Below are 23,856 nucleotides of genomic sequence, written 5' to 3'. Positions count from 1 at the left end.
GAATAGAGGTTATGCCTCTATTCTTACAAGGCTTCACCAGACTTGCCCTATGACAATGATGATCGGGGATCTGATGAAGCCTAGCTTTAATTTGAATTATAAATTCACAGTGGTGATACCCACAAGGGAGGAGTGGGCCGCGGACGCTGGGGCCCGTCTTAAGTCTGGGGGCTGTACATGGTACACAGATGGCTCGCGGACGGAGGCGGGCACAGGCGCCGGGGTCTGGGGGCCTAAGACAAGGCTCTCCCTTCCTATGGGTAAATATGCTACTGTTTTCCAGGCTGAAGTATACGCAATACTAGCCTGTGCTTTAAATATATGGAAAATGCCTGGACACAGAAGACACATCACTATATGTAGTGATAGCCAGGCAGCGTTAAAAGCACTATGTGCAGTTAAAACAACATCAAAACTGGTATGGGAATGCCAAAGGATGTTAGATCAGCTGTGTGAGCTTAGCTCAGTTACCTTATTATGGGTTCCTGGGCACACAGGAATCAGTGGAAATGAAGAAGCTGACAAACTAGCGAAACAGGGCTCAATGGGTTCCTTCACAGGACCAGAGCCCTTCCTGGGAGTGTCACTCCGAAGTGTGAGACTGGCAATATCCCAATGGATAAACCAGTCTCACCTAGATATTTGGAAGAGGTTAACCATAGCAAGACAGGCACGTGAACTTATCAAAGGGCCTAGTCAAAGCTATAAAAAGGTCCTAATGAATTTGAATAGGACCAGAATGAGAATGGTAGTTGGACTGTTAACAGGCCACAATACCTTACAGAGACACCTACACATCATGAAAATCACCCAGGATCCGATGTGTAGAAGATGCGGTAAGGAGGAGGAGACCTCCGCGCATGTGTTATGTCAGTGCGAGGCTTTTGCAGGCACTAGACATCGATACCTGGGCTCACATTTTGTGAGCCTGGAGGACATCAGGAACGCCAAAATCCGGACACTGGTATCCTTTATAGGAGCACTAGGTCTGGACTAGGCAAACCCGTTCAAGGGGCACAAAGGGTCTTCATAGACCTACGTGTGGAGCTCTGCGAAAACAGGGCTCACCCATTTCTTATCTATCTATCTATCTAATCCTTTAATATATAAGAAGGAAGGTATTGGGTCTTTTAACTCCATTCAAATAGCACGTATACCGTTGCGTACTTTGAAGAGGTAATGCTGTGACCAATCCTCTTCCCAGTTTTCTACCACTTTCCCGTATTTACCTAACGCTAATGAAATGGACTCTATACGCACTACCGGGGGAAATTCAATATTCGGACATTCTTTTGTACTATGTCAGCTGGCATCACAGAAACTTTCCCTATACGACCATCACTTAACGATATTTTCTTAATCCCTTGATAGTTACATATCAATCGTTCATGAATCACTGTTGAAATTACCTCAATGTAGTCTGCGGTTTCCAGAATGTCAAGCTAAATCATGTCGATTTGGTCTGATGAGAGTTTCAGCAGCGACTGGATCCAATTACAGATAGTCGCAGAAGTATCCGTCCACCTGCTGGTGTGATAAACAGTTATGTAAAAGGGCATACAAATGCCTTCACGAAGCCCCGAAGATAGTCTGTATAAAAGTAACATTAAGGCAGAATATAATTATTTCATAATATATTATACGTACCTCCGTAATAAACGGCAACGCAAAATTCTTCGTCTGTTATGTTCTCTGTGATGTCTAACATCATAACATGCGGAAGTACATGAGTCGGGGTTCTTGCGAGCAGTGCGTGCTGAACGGTGCAATACGTAAACATCACTTTTAGAGCTAGAATGGGTAAAACAAGGAAACACTTTTTGAACAGGAGCGAATTGTTGAAATCCCCAAAGAAGGTCATACCCAACTACAAATTGCTGAGAGGACAGGAATACCACGATCGAGAGCAGAATGCACTATTCCCACATTCAAAATTACTTCGACTGTGATAAATAAACCTAAGAACAGGACGCCCTAGGATGCTCACACAACGTGAAGAGAGACGCAGCCTACACACCGTGCCTCAATATCCGCATGTTTCTAGTCCTGTGCTGCAAGATGATGTAATTAATGAAGTGGGACGGACATCAGCACCGATACTGTAAGGCGAGTGTTACGTACAGTTGGTGTGAAAGGCCGTATAAGCAAGTAAGGTTAGGTAAAGTAAGGTAAGGTAAGGAGGGTTTTGTTTGCAAGGAGTTTGCAAAACAATATGTCAGTAAGCCTCTTACTTTCTGGAAACGAGTATTATTTACCAATGAATGTAAATTCATCTTGTTTGATAGTCCGCAAAGCGTAGTGTGTGAAGAAAGAAGGACGAAGAAATCCACAGAAAAACTTTCAGCCTGCAGTTAAATATGGGAGTGTATGTTGGAGGCTAGTGCAAGTAACTTCTACATAATACCTACAACAATCTATACGATGGTGTATTTGGACATTTCAAAGCAGCAACGGAATCCCACTGTCGAAATATTAGAGACTGTTGGTGACTACTACTTCAACAAGATATTGACCCTAAATATACTGCCTAGGTCGTTCAGCACTGGTTGCTTTACAGTACACCTTTTGTACTGCAAACACCCCTCCAGTCGCCAGATTTAAACCCCACAGAGCATGTAAGGGCGAACTAAAACAGAGACTGCAGCAAAAGAGGAAAGGTAAGGAAAGATGGAAACCACCAGTTCTTGAGGGTGGCAGAAGATAGGCCCAGAAATCACGAAAACACTAGTCCACACCAAGCCGAAGAGGCTTCAAGCTGTCATTGTTGCGCCAAAAGAAATTCAACTGGATACTGAAGAGTTATTTGTTTTGTGAGCCAAGTGCGTGTGAAGTACACGTGGACGAATACTTTTATTGCACTACTTTTCGGAACAGACAGCTACGAAAGCCACTATTTTTAAACATGTTGTATTATTATTTGATTGTTTAATATTATCACGTTCTAATTCTCAAATAAAAGGTAAGTAAGTATTGCAACATGGTTTCCCTTGCAACTTTTCCACTGCCGAGTGTTATTTACGGTCAAACCAGTGAATGGACGGATACTTCTGCGACTACCTGTATGTACGTTAGCGATGTGACGAGTCAAATACTTCGTCAATTCGAGTCACTCGTATTCGGAAACAATACCAACTCGAGTTTGGACTCGAGTTGACGAGTCGACCGGGTAGGGCAGGGAGAGCAAGACAGTCGCAATATCTCGTGAGAGAAGCGAGTAAGGAAACTAGAGTTGACGAGTCGACCGGGCAGGGCAGGGAGAGCGAGACAGTCGCAATATCTCGTGAGAGAAGCGAGTAAGGAAACTAAAGTTGACGAGTCGACCAGGCAGGGCAGGGAGAGCAAGACAGTCGCAATATCTCGTGAGAGAAGCGAGTAAGGAAACTAGAGTTGACGAGTCGGGTAGGGAGAGCGAGAAGAGACACCGAGGCCATCGTCATGTCTCGTAAAAGAGGCGAGTGAGGGAACCCGAGTGCTTTCTGTGTGCGCAGAGTTTACTGACTCGAATCTATGTTAAGTCTGTGTGCGTTGCATATTTGAGGAATGAAAATGAAGACAATTGTATTCGTAGTAGTACAGTAATGTATTTTCTACCAGAAATCGCATACTTCTTAAATTAACACTGGCTGGCAGCTGAAGAACACATTAAATAAGGGAACAGAAATACTGAGTTCTTCTCAAACGTAGACCGAATAATAGTCTCAATCCTTCGTAAAGAAAACTTATTCTGTAACACATTACACTAAAGCTAAAGGAAAAAGGCTTAATAATTTGTAAAAATAAAGTTAATACTTTAACTGCGTTTTTGCTTAGGTTAGGAATTGTGCAAAGAACAGAAAGCACTCGGCCAAATTTGGGGCAATTCGGCACATTTCGTATCTTTGCCCTCATGTAACAAATGGCGGGTCGAATATTTCGTCATCTCAAGTAACTCGTATTCGGAAACTCTGGCAACTCGAGTTGGCGACTATCGCTATGTCTTGTGAATTAGTTGGAATGCAAAACTAAACAACTATTATTCTTATAATTAAATGAATACTCGATAGTTGAACTTGATTTCTCTTCCTAGTGTTTATTAAAAATCGATCAGTCAATGAACGAAATGCACTCGAGCTCACTCGGGATGATTCGAGCGAGTTCGTGCCTCTGGCTTGGGTGACTCGGGAGTGCGTCAGCGAGTGAGGTCTTATCGCAGTCGTCCGTGATTCATCTGGACATCCGTCGATTTCTTTACTCGAGTTACAACAGAAAGTCACTCGAGTTGACTCGAATACATGATTGACTCGAGTTAAACGAGTTGAAATATTCGATTCATCACATCACTAATGTACATCCCACGCCGATGGCTTGTTCTCACTTTAAAAGATGCAGTTCAGTGTATTTCTCCGTGCAAATTTTGTTGCCATTATATTACTTATCGTTTCACTGTTTCGCTGAAAATAGTGAAACGAATTCATACAAGTAGAACTCGAAACAAACTTGCTGTTCACTTGACAAGTACACTTGTTGTAACAGGCGCGACTAGCAGGAGAATGCGGAGTAGACAACCTTCTCTCACCGCTAACAGCGGCCAACTCCTAGTTCGAACATTCTTTGGAATAGGGATGGACACGCAGTGTTTCTAATCTTTTGGTCACTCTCGGGTTTTCCATATCTGCTGGCATATTGGATGCAACACTTCCACAGCATCCTCTCCTAGGATTTTGAACAATTCAGCTGGATTCCGTCATATTCGTTTACCTGGTTGCTTGCAATACTTTCTAGGGCCTACTGGACTTCACTTTCTAGAATATCTTGTTCTGGATCTCATATCACATTAACTTCACCTTCAGGAGTATTTAGTTATTTTCTATACAAACCTTTTACATATTCCATTCACGTTTCCTTAATTTCCTCTGCTTCTGTAAGATCTTCACCATTTTTATCCTTGTATCATTTCAATTGTTGTCTGGAATTTCCTCTGATGTCTCCACTGTTCATGTAAAGATCCCTCGTCTTACCGAGTCTGCATTCTTATCTCTTCTAGCTATTTTTTGTAACTGCATTTAATTTAGACACCTCTAATCTTTCCTTCTCCTGTTTGCAGTGCTTCATCCGATAATCATCTGACTTTGCCGTTGTTCTTATTCTTGGGAATATGCTTTTCTGTTGTCTCCTTAACAACACATCACACTTCTAATCATAGCTCTTCTGAGACTCTTTCTCTTAAATCTAGTCCATTAAGTCTCTTTCTTTGCATTCGGGAGATAGTGCATTCGAATCTCACCGTTGGCAGCCCTGAAGATGGTTTTCCGTGGTATCACATTTTCACTTCAGGCTAATGCTGGGGCTTTGCCGTAATTAAGGTCACTGCCACTTCTTTCCCAATCCTAGCCCTTTCCCAACCTTGTGTCGCTGAAAACCTTCGGGCCCAGTTTCTTCAACGAATGTTATATGTTAACAACTGCTGTTAAGGAGAATTAGTACATAATATAACAGAATGGCCGTCTCATCAAGAATATTGTTAACCGTAACAAATGGCAGCAGCCTCTTAACAGCTGTTAAAATTTCAAAATGGTAGCATGTGGAAGATGTTTGAAGCTTTACTGCTGCATGAAGACTATCTATAAACTGAAGAAGGCAAAGGACGACCCATACTAAGAAAAAGCAACTTTTTAGAGTTGTCAGAAGAAAGTGTTCTACAAAGATATCTAATTACCAAAGCCATAATGAAAAAGGTACAAGAAAAATTGAAAATAGATTAGAGTTTGTGTTTGTTTGTTGTTTAAAGGGGCCTAACAGCTAGGTCATCGGCAGGTTAGAGTTTCCAAGAGATTGAAAATCCAGTGTCTCCAGTGCAGTAATGTTTATACACTGACTGACAGAGCAAATGCAACACCAAGAAGGAGTGGTCAGAACTTTATGCCAATTGCAGGGTAGACTGACGTCACTGAGGTATGCTCATGATGTGAAATGCGCCGCTGTGCTGCTCACGTAGCGAACGATAAATGGGACACGGCGTTGGCGAATGGCCCACTTCGTACCGTGATTTCTCAGCCGACAGTCATTGTAGAACGTGTTGTCGTGTGCCACAGGACACGTGTATAGCTAAGAATGCCAGGCCGCCGTCAACGGAGGCATTTCCAGCAGACAGACGACTTTACGAGGGGTATGGTGATCGGGCTGAGAAGGGCAGGTTGGTCGCTTCGTCAAATCGCAGCCGATACCCATAGGGATGTGTCCACGGTGCAGCGCCTGTGGCGAAGATGGTTGGCGCAGGGACATGTGGCACGTGCGAGGGGTCCAGGCGCAGCCCGAGTGACGTCAGCACGCGAGGATCGGCGCATCCGCCGCCAAGTGGTGGCAGCCCCGCACGCCACGTCATCCGCCATTCTTTAACATGTGCAAGACACCCTGGCTGTTCCAATATCGACCAGAACAATTTCCCGTCGATTGGTTGAAGGAGGCCTGCACTCCCGGCGTCCGCTCAGAAGACTACCATTGACTCCACAGCATAGACGTGCACGCCTGGCATGGTGCCGGGATAGAGCGACTTGGATGAGGGAATGGCGGAACGTCGTGTTCTCCGATGAGTCACGCTTCTGTTCTGTCAGTGATAGTCACCGCAGACGAGTGTGGCGTCGGCGTGGAGAAAGGTCAAATCCGGCAGTAACTGTGGAGCTCCCTACCGCTAGACAATGCGGCATCATGGTTTGGGGCGCTATTGCGTATGATTCCACGTCACCTCTAGTGCGTATTCAAGGCACGTTAAATGCCCACCGCTACGTGCAGCATGTGCTGCGGCTGGTGGCACTCCCGTACCTTCAGGGGCTGCCCAATGCTCTGTTTCAGCAGGATAATGCCCGCCCACACACTGCTCGCATCTCCCAACAGGCTCTACGAGGTGTACAGATGCTTCCGTGGCCAGCGTACTCTCCGGATCTCTCACCAATCGAACACGTGTGGGATCTCATTGGACGCCGTTTGCAAACTCTGCCCCAGCCTCGTACGGACGACCAACTGTGGAAAATGGTTGACAGAGAATGGAGAACCATCCCTCAGGACCATCCGCACTCTTATTGACTCTGTACCTCGACGTGTTTCTGCGTGCATCGCCACTCGCAGTGGTCCTACATCCTACTGAGTCGATGCCATGCGCATTGTGTAACCTGCATATCGGTTTGAAATAAACATCAATTATTCGACCGTGCCGTCTCTGTTTTTTCCCCAACTTTCATCCCTTTCGAACCACTCCTTCTTGGTGTTGCATTTGCTCTGTCAGTCAGTGTAGTTCTTACAACGAGAGGCCAGACCCTACGTCCAACAGATTTCAACGAGCTTGAATGTACCTGTTGGGGGACACTCACCAATAACTAGTGTATAACGGTTTATGTCAATCTGCTTTCGTTTTCAAAAAAATTGAGATCAAATGTCATGACTAGACAGCGGAAGTTTAGGCTTTAAAAAGTAATGTTTTAGGCGCCTAAAATAGGCTCCTTAATTGCTATATTTAGGCACTAAAATGAATAACAGGCAGATATATATAACTGAGCAGATACCAAGAAGGCATTAATACAGTGACGTAAACGACCTTTACTTAATTTTAATGTGCAATATCGGTATTAAAAGAAACCAAATACATTTCGCAATCGGCAGATTATAGGCATAACTCACTATTACAGACTGAGGCTAACCATCATGTCCGTAGTTGGCTTCACAGTAAATAATAAGCACTTTCTCTCTATTGTCCATGGAAAAGTTATGGCGTTTGTCACTAAGTATTAATGTGTACGCTGAGAAAGAGCGTTCAACGTCAACTGAAGACACAGGGCAATATTTTAAGTTTTTGATATGATGAACTGGTCCGCCTCTGTGGTGTAGTGGTTAGTGTGATTAGCTGCCACCCCCGAATGCCTGGGTTCGATTCCCGGCTCTGCCACGAAATTTTAAGAGTGGTACGAGGGCTGGAACGGGGTCCACTCTGCCTCGGGAGGTCATCTGAGTAGAGGTGGGTTCGATTCCCACCTCAGCCATCCTGGAAGTGGTTTTCCGTGGTTTCCCACTTCTCCTCCAGGCAAATCCCGGGATGGTACCTCACGTAAGGCCACGACCGCTTCCTTCCCTCTTCCTTGTCTATCCCTTCCAATCTTCCCATCCTCCCGCAAGGTCTCTGTTCAGCATAGCAGACGAGGCGGCCTGGGCGAAGTACTGGTCATCCTCCCCAGTTGTATCCCCCGAATCAGAGTCTGCTTCTGCTGCTGCTGCTGCTGCTGCTGCTTAGCTCCAGGACACTGCCCTTGAGGCGGTAGAGGTGGGATCCCTCGCTGAGTCCGAGGGATAAACCGACCCTGGAGGATAAACAGATAAAGCAGAAGCAGCAGATATGATGAACAGGGATTTCACTTTAGATTATTTTAGTTTCGGCATTACGTTTTCTTCAAGTGAACACGTTGAGCTCAAGACCAACACGAACCAGATGTGCAGCTGCTGTTCTATTGAAAGTTGAAATTCCAAGATTTGACAAGGTTTTATTTATAAAGGTAAAGAGACTGGGAAGTTCGTATTGTCTCACTAATTGCTGGGCTTACCAAAGCTGGGAAGGAGGAAGGGGTTGCTATCTGTCCTTGCAGTATTTAACGGTACAGGCTCATAACAATCATAGTTAACCTTTAAGTTACAGGCTCTTTAAAAATAATGGTACACTAGGCCATTATTATGAATAGTGTAAAACATCAAAATTAAAAAAGAAATTCACATCTACCAAAGAAAAACTAGTCATTTTGGAAAATTGGCACTAAAAATAGCCTTAGAACGGAAAATAGGTGCTAACGTCAAAATAGGCATTTTTTGGCATTATAAAACTGCTTTACATGGACGTAAACGTTCATGAAACATGTAAATTTAAAAGGTAACGCATGTGGATGTTAAGGAAAAAATAGGCATTTGCCTAAAATCCGCTGTCTAGTCATGACGCAGGATCCGCTTCGGACCAAGTGGAGGTGATAGAACAATAAAAGGTGAACACATTTTACTTAAACATATCAGGTTCGCAACCTAATAATTTCCGAAACATTGATGAATTCCCCGATGATGCAACGCATAGGGAGTTACATCAGATACAAAACCGGAGTACCAGGCGAGTTGGCCGTGTGGTTAGAGGCGCGCAGCTGTGAGCTTGCATCCGGGAAATAGTGGGTTCGAACCCCACTGTCGCCTGCCCCGAAGATGGCTTTCTGTGGTTTCCCATTTTCACACCAGGCAAATGCTTGGGCTGTACCTTACTGAAGGCCACGACCGCTTCCTTCCCATTCCTAGGTCTTTCTTATCCCATCGTCGCCATAAGACCTATCTGTGTCGGTGCAACGTAAAGCAAATAGCAAAAAAAGAAAAAACAAACAAAAACAAAAAAACCCGGAGTAGTGGCACATTGGTTACCTTACTAGCCTGCGAACCTCGATGACGTGAGGTCATGTCTCGTCGTAACTTTATTTTTCGTACAAAATAAAGTATTATCTGAGGAAACGCAATATAACAATGTGAATAAAAATATTAGGCAAACTCAAAAATGTTCTTTTTTCTTCCTTTCTTAATCCGTTTACCCTCCAGGGTTCGTTTTTCCCTCGGACTCAACGAGGGGTCCTACCTCTACCGCCTCAAGAGCAGTGTCCTGGAGCGTGAAATTTTGGGTAGAGGATACAACTGGGAAGGTAGACCAGTACCTCGCCCATGTGGTCTCAACTTCTATGCTGAACAGGGGCCTTGTGGGGGGATAAGAAGGTCGGAAGGATAGACAAGGAAGAGGGAAGGAAGCGGCCGTGGTCTTTAAGTTAGGTACCATCCCGGCATTTGCCTGGAGGGAAGTGGGAAACCACAGAAAACCACTTCGAGATGGCTGAGGTGGGAATCGAACCCCCCCCCCCCACCTCTACTCAGATGACCTCCCGAGGGTGAGTGGACCCCGTTCCAGCCCTCGTGCCACTTTTCAAATTTCGTGGCAGAGCCGGAAATCGAACCCGGGCCCCTGGGGTGGCAGCTAATCACACTAACCACTACACTACAGAGACGGTATTAACTGAAAAATTACCGGGCTGGTTGGCCGTGCGGTTAGGAGCGCGCAACTGTGAGCTCGCATCCGGGAGATAGTGGGTTCGAATCCCACTGTCGGCAGCCCTGAAGATGGTTTTCCGTGGTTTCCCATGTTCACACCGGGCAAATGCTGGGGCTGTACCTTAATTAAGGCAACTGCCGCTTCCTTCCCAGTCCTAGTCCTTTCCTATCCCATCGTCGCCATAAGACTTATCTGTGTCGGTGCGACGTAAAGCAAGCGGCAGAAAAAATCAACTGCAAAATTCATTTGTCTCTCTATATAGTGAGAGACGATTTTTCTTTCACAATTGGCTTTACGTCGCACCAACACAGATAGGTCTTATGGCGACGATGGAATAAGAAAGGCCTAGGAGTGGGCAGGAATGGGCCGTAGCCTTAATTAATGTACAGCCCCAGCATTTGCCTGGTGTGAAAATGGGACACCGCGGAAAACCAGCTCCAGGGCTGCCGACAGTGGAGTTCGAACCTACTATCTCCCGGATGCAAGCTCACAGCTGCGCGCCCATAACCGCACGACCAACATACCCCGTATATGTAGCGAGAGAGAGAGAGAGAGACAGAGAGACAGAAGTAACTGTGAGAACGTTTAAGACTATATTAATTTCAGGCAGAAAATAAAGTGTTCTGCAATTTGCGTAATATCACACTAACAACTACACCACAGAGGCGGACCATTAGATTGCACTCCTATAAGAATATATTGAATGTTGTGATATAACAGCCCGTTCTTTCATTTTTCAAGCACACTCCCATACTTTCAAATTAAATCTATAACAACATTATTGTCTCTCATTCATCATAATACCGCTTTTATGGGCTCTTACTTGACGTGTTTACGTCTTAGCGGTCTCCGCTAACCATAACCTATAATAATGTCAACCATGTGTAGCAAAATAGTATTTCAACACACCAAGTCACAAAAGACGCTCATAGCCAAACGCGTTCAGAAATCTCATGGAAATGTGTTAATTTGTCTTCAACAATTATTGTTTCGGAACAAATGTTGAGAATATGTTTTCGTGAAACAGGATACTTTTAACCGAAGTGTTAAATTAATAACAATTGTTAGTTAACATTTGTTAAATAAAATTTAACATAGAGTTGAAGAAACCCGGCCTCAGTGCGTTAGTGCGACGTTAAACCACCAGCAAATTTTTAAAAAATATGTTTCTAACCTGTACTGTATATTCAAGATCGTATCCTTTTTTTAATTTTTTTTTTTACTATTTTGCTTTACGTCGCTCCGACACAGAAAAGTCTTATGGCGACGATGGGACGGGAAAGGCCTAGGAATTGGAAGGAAGCGGCCGTGGCCTTAATTAAAGTACAGACCCAGCATTTGCCTGGTGTGAAAATGGGAAACCACGGAAAACCATCTTCAGGGCTGCCGACAATGGGATTCGAACCCACTGTCTCCCGGATGCGAGCTCAACAGCTGCGCGCTTCTAACCGCACGGCCAACTCGCCCGGTCAAGATCGTATCTGCATGATGGCTTGGATTTGTCTATCCTTTTCAATTTAAGCCGAATTTGGAAATTAAGAGTTCGTGATCTGATCCGCAATCAATCGAGCTAATTTGCATTGCGCTTAAGGTTGCGTAGCTGTGAGCTTTCATTCGGGAGGTGGTGGCTTCGAATCCCATCGCCGGCAGCCTTGAAGATGGTTTTCCGTGGTTTCCCGTTTTTACAACAGGCAAATGCTTTATTAAGGCCACGGACGCTGCCTTCTCAATCTTAGCCCTTTCCCATTCTTGCATCACTGAAAACCTTCGATGTGATAGTGTGACGTTAAACCACTAGCAAAAAAAAAAAAATATCCACAATCAGCTCCAGGTCTTTGTTCACTTGATGGTATAGCACTCCACGACCTCTGACTACAAAATATGTGGTCAATCTGATTCCAGTATTGACGATCTGGCGAGGTCCAGGTGTATATATGTCGTTTGGGCAGCTGGTAATGACTAATAACCAGTGAGTTATCTCGACAGAATTATAGGAGTCCGCCCTTCTTCATTTGTTGTACCAAGGCCAACATTTCCCGATTCTCCATCTACAGTTTGATTTACTGCTTTGGCATTCCAGTCTCCAATAACGAAGATGACATCCTTCTTTCGTATAAAATGTAGTATTTCTCGTAAATCTTCATAGAATTGCCCAACATCTTCCTCTTCGGCTTCGGTAGTTGGAGCGTGAACTTGTATGACTGTGATGTTAATAGGCTGGTCTTGAAAACGTACGGACATAATTTTGTCCGTTTTAAATTTGCACCTCATTCCCTGTTCATTCTCATGCACGCTTTGTAATACGCAGATACAACACAAGACAAGCAGCAATAGCCAATAAGACAGGGCACGTTTGCCGGGCTGAGTGGCTCAGACGGTTGAGGCGCTGGCCTTGGCAGGTTCGATCCTGGCTCAGTCCGGTGATATTTGAAGGTGCTCAAATACGTCAACGTAATGTCCGTAGATTTACTGGCAAGTAAAAGAACTCCTGTGGGTCTAAATTCATGCACCTTGGCGTCACTGAAAACCATAAAAGTAGTTAGTGGGACGTACAACAAATAACATTTTTATTATTAAGACAGGGTGCATCTCCTAAAGAGAGTTAGCTGCAAGAGAGGAAGTAAGGGGGTGTGTCAGACGAATCTATCTTCCCAATTAATATATGTTTCTAAATCCTTACATCCTTACATTTATAGCTCTTCTTCTCCTCCTTTCAGACTTCTGATAAGACTAAGCACTACATATTTCATTCTGCAACGACAAATCATGACCAAGTTTTTTCTTCAGAGATAACCTTGAGAAGTCCCCTCTTCCTTACAGCAAATAAATACAATAAAAGCAAGCCTACTTAATGAATCCGTAAATTTTACGAGATTTATTTAAAGAAGATGTGGGTTAAGCTACCAACTTCATTTAAAAATGTCAACGCCGATAATGCCGGACTCTTTTACGTAACGTACGGTGTGTAGATTTTCAAAACAAAAATTATAAAAAAGCCCAAACCTCCATGGTACTACAGCCCTTGAAGGGCCTTGGCCTACCAATTCTAATCACGTAGGCTGAGTGGAACTCGAACCAGCCCTCAGGTCCAGGTAAAAATCCCTGACCTGGCCCGGAATCGAACCCGGAGCCTCCGGGTAAGAGGAGGCACGCCACCGCTACACCACGGGGCCGACTGATAAAAAAGCATGTGAACTGTTTTTATAATTTGTATTGTATTTTAATTATTGTGTGTGTTATAGACAAGGGCACACAAATTGTTTTAAAACTTTTTATAAGGGGCAGAACATTATTCATTGTCGAAGAAAACATTATAGTAATTTTAATGCGGCTGAAGATGCCTGAATCAAGGCAAAACATGTTCTGCAATTTGATGTTTTAAAATGTATATGTAGTCAAGTGAGATTGTATGATGTGTTGAATGGGTGGATCCTCAAGGAATGTTCTTCTTTTCATTGAAGTAATATATGGCGTTTCGAGTTGTCAGTTGGTGAGTTGGTGTAGAGGAATAAGCTCGAGTGAAGCTTTTAAAAGTAGAAAAGATCATAATATGCAGATAAAGCTGGAATTTAAGAGGACAGATTGGAGAAAATATTTATTTATAAGACGAGGAGTAAGCGATTGGAATCAATTATCAAGGAAATGTTCGATAAATTTCCATGTTCATTAAAAAAATTTAAGAAAAATCTAGGCAAACAACTGATAGGGAATCTGCCACCTGGGCGACTGCCCTAAATGCTGATGATTGATTGATTGATTGATTGATTGATTGATCGATCGATCGATTGATTGATTGATTGATTGATTGATTGATTGATCGATTGATTGATTGATTGATTGATTGATTGATTGATTGATTGATTGATTGATTGATTGATTGATTGATTGATTGATTGATTGGTAGTGTTACGCACCCTGTTACTAACTATGAGGGCAACTCCGTTTTCCTTTGGCTTTCGTGTCCAGAATGGTAGACAATGTAGCCAATCGTAGCAAATTCGCCCATTTCAATTTACCTCACTTCACTTATTCCCAATATATTGAAGCCTGTTCTCTACATTTCTTGTTTGTCTACGTCCAGTTTTACTTTATGCACGGATCTTACATTCCACGTTCCTAAACAGTACTGCTCCTTGCAGCATCGCACATTCTTGAGGCTTCTCTCAACCTAGCCCTCCCACGGATCCGACCGACGATTTTGAAACTCCGGAACGTTTTGAATTGAGCAAAGCCATCGGGTTTTCTTGGAAAAATAACAGTGGTGGCTTCCCGTTGCCTTCCACTGACTATTGTCTCACCGACCCACTTTCCCGCTGGAATGGGTTACCCAACATTCTGCTGGGTTCCTCACCTTAACGGGGGCACCACGTGTAGGTAGGACCTGGAGAATTGAGGTGTGAGGGTGTTGGATGTTCCTAACTCGTTTACTTACTTTAATAGTATAAATCAGCATTTATATTGAAAAATATGAAAATTAATATTCATTAAATAAAATACACAATCGTCGAACCTTGTACTCACACTTACTTCTTACCTGCTTACTTACACATACGTTATTTGATGGGCGCCAGCTACAACTCAGTGCAGCAATAATAGAATGAGAATCTTGACTATCTCTAGGGTGTGGGGTAATGAGCTTACTTTTGACAACATACCATATAAGTTCTGGGAAAAGGAGATTGGCGTTCGGTTTCCCCATTAAATTTGAGGTTAAGTGATTCTACTCTGGAAATGAAACGAAAGATCAATTTGATAGAACAAAATATATTCTTGAAATAATTTCAATAGAAATAGTGAGAACTGCTGCGATTAAATCAGATGAGAATATGAAATTATGACATTGCAATTGTAAGAAACTAGGCATGAATTTGAATTCTTCTTGACCGGACATTTAACAATTTATACGAAATATATCCCTCACTGGTTCACTTGACTGTACCTTCAACACTTTGAGTGTAATTACGATGTATTCCTTAGATCTGGTGTTTACTGTAGATGTGTCAAGCCTAATTTGGTGATGTATCCATGTGACTGCTTCTTCTCCATATCATATGACTTCTTAGTAAGTCAGTATTGTAGGACTTCATTGCAAGTGTATCCTTCTATGACTCCATGGTAAGCCTTTACGTCCGTATCTTTAACTAAGTGACAGACCAACTGTAGCCTCACTCTCTCAATGACCAATGACTAATGGCTGATTGAGTCTTCTCCATCTCGTTCACTCTCGTTGACTGACCGACTGAGGCCTCTCCATCTCGTTCACACTCCGACCAACTGTAGCCTCTGCTTCCAATTGAATAATGACTGACGCTACAATATGCAGCCACCTTTTATAGACGTTGGTTGACGCACCTACGTAACCTCCAGAAATAACTATGATCTACTCGCACCTCGCGACTAATATTACACACTATGGCGAAATCGCCGGCGACTCCCAGTAGTTATCTCCAAGAACGTGAGCTCAGCACTAAATGCGCACGATGACGTAGCAATGACTTAGCAGTAACGCCAGCAGTATTGCACAACGTAGCAATGCCATATCCACATCTGATATACATCAACTCTCATTGTACATGTTTTTAATGTTAATCTACACACACGTATATATGCATACATTTAACTACAATCACGCAAGCGACAAGCATTGCAGAATGGAATTGAATAATAACTATAATACAATAATAGTAATCTCACAGATAATAATAATAATAATAATAATAATAATAATAATAATAACAATACATATATCACCTTGTAACGGGATTTGAACCGTTACAAGGGTGGTCAATTGAAATCGACTGCTTAGCTTTCGCAGATGATATAGTCTAGTAATAATGGCAGAGAATTTTGAAACTGTGACAAATGTGCTGAACGAAGTAGCAAAAACAAACAAGCTTGTGTATATCCTTTGCAAAGTAATGTCAAACTCAAGGACAACACGACCCACCAAATAAGAAACAGTAAACCGTGTACGTAAGTTTGAATACGGTGGTGGGTGAATTCAATCAAACGGACTAGATAAAGAGGCCTTAACGGCCAGAACAAAAACAAGCTTTACTCTGAAAATGAAACCAAAACAAGCAGCAGCCCACTGGCTAGTTGTGACTTTAGATCGTTGTACACATCACGGTAGTGCACTACTCGTCGTTGGCGGATTATTGATATTTCCATGTTAGCGTTGTTCGCCGTTGATGGACTTGGCAATAAAAATATATGTTCTAAGTATCTCCGTTATCATCGCGCATAAGGTAAAAACGTATGGAACATAGGATGTTAAAGTAGGATTTTCTACAATTTTGTAATGTACAGATATGAGATAGAACAGATAATTGCTGATATAAATTGGACATTTGTTGAAAAACATAACATCAGGGTATTCTCTGCTATTATTTCTCGTACGATAGAAACGTATGAAACCTAAAAGTTCGTTAATTATTGTACAGTACTGTATGCAAGTGGGTGATTGGCCGAGGTGGTAAAGGCGGATTCGATTTATCCGGAAGAACGTGGGATTGTTTCCCCATCCGGAGGTTGAAGAAGTTAAGAAACGAGATATCCACTTCCTGAGGTGCACGTACACCTGAGGGTTCACTCAGCCTACACCAAACATGAGTACTAGGTTAATTCGGAGGGCAAAGGCAGCCCGGCATAGAACTAACCACTCTACCCTACCAAATGCCGAAGTTACTTATAGTGGAAGCTTTTACCTTCCACCCCTCCAAGGGCCTTCATTGCCTATATGGAGATGACAGTATGTGGAAAAACAGACAGTCCTGGAATTATTAACGTGCTCTAAACATCAATATACATTATTATAACATGCAAGGTGACAACGATAACAGTTCAGCATGTGTTCAAAATGTCCATTGTTCATTATGATCCTATAGATTGTAGAACATGTTTATGACCAGAGGTTGTATTTTTAATTTTTCACAACTCTTATTAGTATGCAGATTTTTTGTTATTGTTTCTTTATTTTCGATACAGCTAATATTAAAGAATTCATCGAACTACCTCCAGATATATAATGTCACTGTTTCTTTTCTAAGGCAGTCTAATTTACTGTACATTTGTAAAATCAATTTTGTTCAATATTTTTAAGTCTGTTTAAGTGAGTAATTTTAAATGGTTGTGTTTTATTTTACATTTTTTGTAAATAAATTAAATGAACATTTTTAATTTTTTATGTTATATTACCAGAACGTCGCAAGGACTATTTTAACAGAAGATTTTAATTTGATCAGTGGTTCACGAGTTGTTGCTTTCTTCCAAAGGTGTGACGTACCCACTCAGCCCACAAATGTGTGACAGTATTATAACGTGGCGGGTCACTTTAATAGTAATACAAATAAATGATATCTCATTGTTTCTCAATAAACAATATCCCATGGGCGCCAGCCTTCAAGCTTATGGCTTGAAAACGATAGTTCATAATTAATAATAATAATAATAATAATACGTCATGAGACTCAAAAAACTCCCAGGGGTAGGGTGACGGGACACTAACCATTAAGTACACTAACTTGGAATTTAAGGATCATTAATAATCATTTCATGAAATACAAATTAAAACTGCTATTTATTAGGATGAAAAACGTGACGTAACGGCGTATTAACGAAATTTGAACTTAAGGAAGCAAAAGAAAATTTGAATGAAATTAACTCTAAGAAAATTAACTGTTGCGCGAAGACTTGCAGTAACTTATGCCATAAGCTCACCATTTGTAGACTCTGTTGTCTTGAAGCCGATAATCGATGGATCTCTCGTACCGGCTGCCTCATCTGTTGTTGGATTCCAGTCCTACTTATGCTTTTCTTGCCTTTAACACTTCCTACCCTACTCCTTACATAAAGTCGTAATGAGTCCTAATTTTAAATGCAAAACCACCATGGGTTAACTATGGAACAGTAGCGTAGCTAAATTCATAATAAAAGCTCTCCTCCCCTATACTAGTCAAAACCGGTCTCCCGTTGACTACCTCTCGTCACTGAGATAACAGGTCCCATTGAGAGTAACTTTTGAGTAGTATATACTCAGATGCGAAGCGAACTAAGTTAAAATCTTCTCCGATGTGCAGACATAGAATCGTAGTAAGAGTGTCTTCCAAGAGAGTCTCTGTGTCTCCGAGTAAGAATGAGAATGTCCTCTCCAGATCTTGCCTTCGAAGTATATCGGTTCAAAAGTCTCCCTCCATCAGTCATATCACATGGTCCAGTAAGATTTGAGATCTCATCCCTTCTCCTATGTATTGCTGTGAATCCATCACGTTGCTTCATTACGTCCATTCACATAGGCTGAACCTTCCCGCGAAATCAAAGCGTCAGGTAGTGATCTTCGAAAAGTCGGCGTTCATAATTTTTCAACTGTCTCTTCAGAAAGTGGAGAGGGTAAGGTCTCTCGTAACCTTGATGACGTACTTTTCCTGGAAATGGGCTGAAATTAGCCTGCTGACTCTGGTCACCTCACAACGGCTATTGGAAAATTTACTGCAAGCTATTAATATGAATGATGTTGAAATACTTTACCCAATATGTGGTTCGTTCAGAATACGTTATAGCCGCGATACAAAGAAATGAAATGATGTGAAATGGATTATTAAAGCCCTATTATACCCTACAGGGCACATCAATACTGCAGGATCATACCTACCTGCTCACCTTCTCTTGCATACGGGCACCAGCTCAGCTGCAGTCGGCAGAAGTGGTCACTAGTTGGGTTCTTATGACGAGAGGATCATGGGGAACTCATACAATTACATTAAACTACGAAATTAGGAACACTTTCGCTGTGATCAGAATTTTTGAGCATAAGTTTATATTCATAACTCAAATTATTTACAATGATTGCACCTGGAGTGCCCAAATAAGTGCCCCAAAGGCTCACATCTACAGTTTAAAAGGAAAACAAAGAAAATACAATCTGGATGATGACGTTATGCTGAAGTTTGTCGATCTGTGAACCAAGAAAGACCGGATGTGTTCCCCCACATGGAAACCGCACCCCTATGCCTGCGACATAAAATGATATGATGGTAGAATCAAGGATACCCGCAGAGATTACCGCTATTATGAAAGTTTCCTCCCATACCTGGATATTGATATACACAAAAAATAGCAGCACAATAAGTAATAAAAATAATCTCAGATAACCTACTCTAGCGCCCTCAATTTCATATTTACACGGACGTGAACCCACGTCCACCAGGCAGAACTTTGTGTCAACAGATGGACTCTTACAATAATTAAATCGTGCAACATAACTTAAGGGTAAATATGCAACCATACGAAATGCAGAAACAACAAAAAATAAAGGAAAGGAGATAAACGTTCGAATGAATGAGGTAACAGTGTCCCCAGAAAACATCTCTGTTTCAAAAGAAAGATGACCTTCCCGCGGGCTACACCAAGATGGCTGTACCACCCCCAGAGTGCGGGCCGTGCATTGACCTGCTTCGTCTAGCCATGAGGGACTCGCCCGAAGCAAAAAATTTTGTAAACACACCGACCGGCTGTGACCCAGTATCTTGGTTCTCGTGCTCCCCGAGCTAACTTCACAAAGGGGCTTTTATATATCTACGCTTGACAAAGCAAAATAGCCACAAAATAAGTGAGGAAATACATCTTACACTATGTATCCGATTTCACTGACAAACAACCACGGGCCCCAATTATAACATAAAAAGTCTACGATCGTACTACACCCCGATAAATCAAATATCGTCAAATTTACGACGAGGTCACAGTCACCTAAGGTCTGTGGTTCAAGCCCTGTCTGGCAGAGTCGCACAGAGTCCAATAATACGAATGTCTCCACCAGCGTTACAGATCACGTTCATTTAAGTTGCATAAATAGAGCCATGCCTATGATCGAAATACGATTAGCATGCACCCCTAACATCATGCAGATACGTCTGCCCTTCCCCATAAGATGAAAGGATGATTATACGAGTACCCTAATCATACAAGAGAAAGGAAAACGTATCCAACGACCGACACAAAGACATATCCCGTCTACCACTCTCAAGCAACTTATATCCGAATGGCACTCAACATCTTGCCGTGTTATCAAGATTAAATCATTGTCTGCTTTACATACAGATGAAAAACAAATCTAACTACTCTTACCCTTAGATATATCAAAACAATCTTAATATGCAGCCTGATGGGCCACAATCAAATCCTATATTAATATTTACAAGTTTAATTCTACTATCTCTGCGTGACACCTTAACCCTACTACATGTCTAGTATCTCATGGTCCACTTATCTCATTATGGTGATCTCCTCCTCTCTCCCTCCGGGTAGGCTATCATGATTTAGCCCATCACGGTAGAGGTCTCAGCCAGGGTCGATTCTTGGAGTCCGGTCTTCCTGCCCCGCTGGTCCATGGTGCTGTCTTCTTCTTGAGGGATGCCTCCTTCAATGTAGCGTCTTCGAAGCCACGTTCTGAAGTTCTTGCACCTCACTTCCCTCGGAATATCTCGACTTCTTACTACAATGAAATATTCACTTTAAACACAACGCAACATTCTGGACTTCGTGTAGGTTGAGCTAACATACAGCGCTAACACTTTGCAATATACATTCCTCGTCCTCTATTCTCGTATAACTGAATACTCGCTAACTTGTGCACTATGCCACAAACTATTTTCTGCTCTAGAGACTATCCACTCGATTATTGTGCTTTTAAGCCCGCTTAATTTGGATTCAACAGTCTATCAGAGGATAAATATAGACCTCCTTAGCCTATTGTCCACCCTTCCTCGGCACCTCGGGAGCTTCGCCCCTACCGCTATTATCAGAGTCTATAAGTACGGCGTTCTTTTGTTGCTGATACAATTAACCACAGGCGATCTCACTGATAGGTATCTGAACATCGCGTCACCTATAAATCCACCACCTGTAACTCTGTAAGTCACCGATCCACTGGATCAAAGTTATCGCACTGTAATAATTACACACTGTCTTTGTTCTGAACAAAAGGTTTCTGGCGCAATCTAGGCAGACGTGCGACGCGTGCTGGCAGCAATATGATCGTCGACTGGATGATCTCCCCCATATCACTCAGCTTTTATATGAGGCAACACACCAAAGGACGCCAGGGAAAGTCCCGAGAAACAACTTGAGTCTGTAATGTGGCCACTACAGAGCTTCCCACGGTGGTTCTGCTTGGTACATATTTATTGATCTTATTCTATGTTAATAAACCTAGAGGTATCTATAACTTCGTAAAATTCTAGCAATCATTTCCATCTTTTTATTTTCCTGAGAAACCTTCAATTACGGGAATTACGACTCAATTTCCGTAATGTGGTGGGCCTGTCTGCTCCCGCTAAAAGTCTCTGTTAAGATGGCAGGTCTCTCCCCCAGACAGAATTCCATCTCTCTTTCTCTCTTCCTCACATGTTCTTTCTTCGTCACACATGACCACGCCTTGCCTCGGGAAATCACCTTCTCGATTCCCGCGCTCTATATAGCATCACGCCCTCACAAGCGGCGTCCTACTGCAAAATTTTTACTGCGTTAAATATCCATTCTCGCGGTTAAATATAATGGTATACTATATATATATACATATTAATTTAAAAATGACCTATCAGTGATTAAATATATACATATTATCAATTAATTATATAGTTCAATAATTGAAAACATGCAGTGATGTCCCCAACATCACAAAGGTATTGTTTTCTTTTGTGTGTTTATGAGTATTTTTCATTTTTATTATATTAGTTGTTATGTAATTATATATGCTTGTGGATTGCTGGCTGAATGGTTCCTTGAAGCCAAAAGCCAAATAAATTAAAAAATATATATTAGAGGAGAAATGTACCGTTTCCTGTTTTAGCTCTCTTAATATTGCTACGTCATTATATACTAATCAAATAATAATAATAATAATAATAATAATAATAATACACTGTCGTAGCAGGGGGAAATTTAATACTCCTACGTGGTGCATCCCAGGTGGCGGATAGGGAGGTCCTAACTAGCTTGCCTGCGGACATTAGCCAAATAAAATAGCTCTCGCGGACCAAACACATATTAGAGGCGACTGACAAGCAGAAGCCTTAGAACAGCCAGAAACCACTTTGAGGCAACCTATAAGGCTCATTACCTGAGTTGAAACTTCGAGATCGACAATTGGCGGCCTGCCCCTTACCTTCAATGCTTTTTGCGGATGATGTTATTCTCTATAGAGTGATAAATAAGTTACAAGATTGTGAGCAACTGCAGCGTGACCTCGAAAATGTTGTGAGATGGACAGCAGACAATGGTATGTTGATAAACGGGGTTAAAAGTCAGGTTGTGAGTTTCACAAATAGGAAAAGTCGTCTCAGTTTTAATTACTGCGTTGATGGGGTGAAAGTTCCTTTTGGGGATCATTGTAAGTATCTAGGTGTTAAGATAAGGAAAGATCTTCATTGGAGTAATCACATAAATGGGATTGTAAATAAAGGGTACAGATCTCTGCACATGGCTATGAGGGTGTTTAGGGGTTGTAGTAAGGATGTAAAGGAGAGGGCATATAAGTCTCTGGTAAGACCCCAACTAGAGTATGGTTCCAGTGTATGGGACCCTCACCAAGATTACCTGATTCAAGAACTGGAAAAAATCCAAAGAAAAGCAGTTCGATTTTTTCTGTGTGATTTCTGACAAAAGAGTAGCGTTACAAAAATGTTGCGAAGTTTGGGCTGGGAAGAACTGAGAGAAAGAAGAAGAGCTGCTCGACTAAGTGGTATGTTCCGAGCTGTCAGCGGAGAGATGGCGTGGAATGAAATTAGTAGACGAATACGTTTGAGTGGTGTTTATAAAAGTAGGAAATATCACAATATGAAGATAAAGTTGGAATTCAAGAGGACAAACTGGGGCAAATATTCATTTATAGGAAGAGGAGTTAGGGATTGGAATAACTTACCAAAGGAGACGTTCAATAAATTTCCAATTTCTTTGAAATCATTTAGGAAAAGGCTAGGAAAACAACAGATAGGGAATCTGCCACCTGGGCAACTGCCCTAAATGCAGATCAATATTGATTGATTGATTGATTGATTGATTGATTGATTGATTGATAGATTGATTGATTGATTGATTGATTGATTGATTGATTGATTGATTGATTGATTGATTGATTGATTGATTGATTGATTGATTGATTGATTGATTGATTGATTGATTGATTGATTGATTGATTGATTGATTGATTGATTGATTGATTCAACCTTTTAGCATGATGGGCTTACCTCCAGTCTTTTAGCATGATGAAAATATCTCTGAGCAAAATGCTACTAGTTGGTCGGAACTTAAAGGCGAACTTGTGCAAGCAGCCAAGTGCACTAACATGCCGCCGAGGAAACGTGAACGTAAGTGGTGGAAAGATACCTGTGATAAGGCGTTAAAACTCCGCAAGATAGCATGGCAAGACTGGAATTCGCAGAAAACCACAGAGAACTGGCATGCCTTAATTAAAATCCAGAAGGAGTCATCAAAAATTATAAGATTCCAAAAAAGGTCACTGTGGTCAGGTAAGACTGGCAGAAATCGAGGAAGAGTTCAAAGAAAACAATACTGGGAACTTTTTAAAAAACATTTAAAGAAGAAATGACGAGTAATAGGGCACCCGCCCTCTGTTTTAAACGTCCGGATGGGACTTTACAAACAAATAATGAAGAAAACTGTAAACGTTTGGCAGATCTAAATTGCGAACCTCCTACTAACCAACTCACTTTTGACACATCAAAACCAAAATCCAGATTCAGAGCCTCCAACAA

Source organism: Anabrus simplex, chromosome 2, assembly GCF_040414725.1.
Source record: "Anabrus simplex isolate iqAnaSimp1 chromosome 2, ASM4041472v1, whole genome shotgun sequence".
NCBI lineage: Eukaryota > Metazoa > Arthropoda > Insecta > Orthoptera > Tettigoniidae > Anabrus > Anabrus simplex.
This window is presented reverse-complemented; position numbering follows the sequence as displayed.